Source organism: Bison bison, unplaced genomic scaffold (genome assembly GCF_000754665.1).
Source record: "Bison bison bison isolate TAMUID 2011002044 unplaced genomic scaffold, Bison_UMD1.0 scf7180017864280, whole genome shotgun sequence".
Lineage (NCBI taxonomy): Eukaryota > Metazoa > Chordata > Mammalia > Artiodactyla > Bovidae > Bison > Bison bison.
This window is the reverse complement of record NW_011494852.1, coordinates 8,112,756-8,115,170: the sequence shown is the minus strand read 5'-3', so window position 1 is coordinate 8,115,170 and position 2,415 is coordinate 8,112,756. Positions and strand designations below refer to the sequence as shown.

The 2,415-nt window shown below is 40.9% G+C and overlaps 1 pseudogene; it reads right to left on the bottom strand.

Moving 5' to 3' along the window:
- Positions 1–760: 760 nt before the first annotated feature.
- Positions 761–1,326, bottom strand: LOC104995461 (annotated as a pseudogene).
- Positions 1,327–2,415: the final 1,089 nt, after the last annotated feature.

Below are 2,415 nucleotides of genomic sequence, written 5' to 3'. Positions count from 1 at the left end.
GCTGTATGAACCAACTTCTCAAGTTTGAGAACTGCTTATTGGAACACTTGAAGCATCAATAACTGTGAATGGGACTGTTTTCACTAAAACCTACAATATGTCCTTCATTGTTACTTATAGAATTAGTAAGACTTCCTGTGTTATTTTGCCTTGTTCCTATGTTCTTCAGCCTAAACAATCCTGGGGCCAACTGTTAGGGACAGTACATGAATAATCTTGTTCAGGCTTCAAGGACAAAGCAGAGCAGACCTTTGACCTTGCTTCTAATCTGCCTGGACACTGCCCTAACTGTGAGTGACTGTGAGTGCAAAACTTGCAGCACCATAGATAAAATGGGGGAGACATCTTGAGATGGTTGAGCCCGTGGAAGGGGCCTGGCCTACCAAGCCCTTGGCCTAACTACATTCCAAGTTTTACACAACAAAACAAACAGCATTACTATGAAACCAGAGCTTCAATTTGGTCACAGACTGATGGTGATAATGATTTGCATCCGTCCTGGGATTATAAATGGAACTCGGAACTGCCATCTTTGAATTCTCACCCAGGTGCTGCCTGGGACCCTTTCCCAGTTGGGACTCCAGATGTGCTGTGACATGAGACTTCCCAGCACTGTTTAAGTCTGGATGTTGCTCAAAATCCAATTTGGTGATGTATTCTCTACTCTATTTCTCTTTTCTTTTAATGTTAGTATGTTGAAAGTAAGCTAGATAATTCTTTAATAAATATCTGGATTATTTTTAAAATAAGTATATAAAAGAATCACAACTACCTGGGCCACATCAAGGGGGTCTCCAAACCTCCCAAGAGGAATGTTTTTCTTTAAATTTTTTCCTTTCAAGTCTTCTTGTCATATCCGCATCAACAAATCCTGGTGCAACTACATTCACCCTAATTTTCTTTCTTGCTACTTCTTTAGCAAGAGCATGTGAAAATCTGACTAATTCTCCTTTATTAGCACTGTGCATAAACTGGCCAGAGTTTCCTCTGAAACCAATAACACCTCCTACATTCGCAATGGACCTGCTCTGCTGTTTAATCATTGTCTTCATGGCAGATCTACAGGTCAGCCTGGAGCCCAGGAGGTTAGTATGAAGCAGAGATAGCATATTCTCAGAATTTTTCCTTACTAAGAGTTTATCCCTATTAATTCCAGCTGCATTTACCAAGAAATTAATTGGACCCAAATTCTTGCCTCTGTTCCTTCAAATGTGTTTTGAATGTCATGTTCTTAATGACCACCTCAAAGCTCAATGCCAAATAAACTCCACCCAGGTCTCCAGCTGCAGCCTCTGACCCTCAGAGATTCCAGGCAACAAAGGCCAGTCAGCAGTGGCTCTGTGCCATCAAGCAGTCCACCGCTCTGTTGGTGCCCTAGACCCTGTCCATCTAGGACAGAAAACCTCTGGCCCCAGGGCTAGATGGAGAGGCTACAAGGGCCCACCCTTCCCAACCACCTCCCAGGTCTTTTTTTTAATGTGTTTCACATGGTATTAACAGACTGCCCAGGTGACTCAGTGATAAAGAATCTGCTCGCAAATGCAGGAGACACAGAAGACACAGGTTCAGTCCCTGGGTCGGGAAGATCCTCTGGAGGAGGAAATAGCAACCTACTCCAGTATTCTTGCCTGGGGGATCCTACGGACAGAGGAGCCTGGCCAGCTGCAGTTCAGGGGGTCGCACGAGTCAACTAAGTGCTTGTTCCATCACCAAATCCTCCCAATTTTTTTTTTTAATTGAAGTATAGTTAATTTACAATGTTGTGTTCATTTCAGGTGTACAGCACAATGATTCAGTGGGAATAGAATCTAAAAAAGAATGGATATATGTGTATGTATAACTGATTCGCTCTACCATACAGCAGAAACTAACAGAACATTGCAAATAAACTATACTTCAATAAAAATTAATTTTAAAAAAGAATTCTTTGTATAAAGTTCTCTCAATCTAAATTTATGTCTCACTGGGTATGGGTTAGCAATTGTGAGACTATTTTATATACATACGAGGGTTGAACACATAAGTAAATATAGTGTAAAAATGAGAGACAAATTTTTGCTATCAAGGAAAGAATTTTCAAATATAGGAAGCTAGAATGGAACCTGTATGTTAGATTGAAATCAGAGATATCAATATGAATTGCTTTTGAGAGAGAGAAATCAAGCTCCATCCGCTGAGAGGGCCAGTAAGCATATCTCACTAGCAATGAGCACAGCTAGTATCCAGATCTTGGTTTCTAAATACCACCTTCCAATAAAAGGAAGCAAGACTTCTTAGAGAAGTGGTTGATTCCAGGGCTGGGCAAGGGAAAATATAAGAATAATTTATGATGCCAGAAAAAAAGAAGTAGTTGAAAAAAGATCAGTTCAGTTCAGTCCAGTTCAGTCACTCAGTCATGTCCGACTCTTTGTGAAC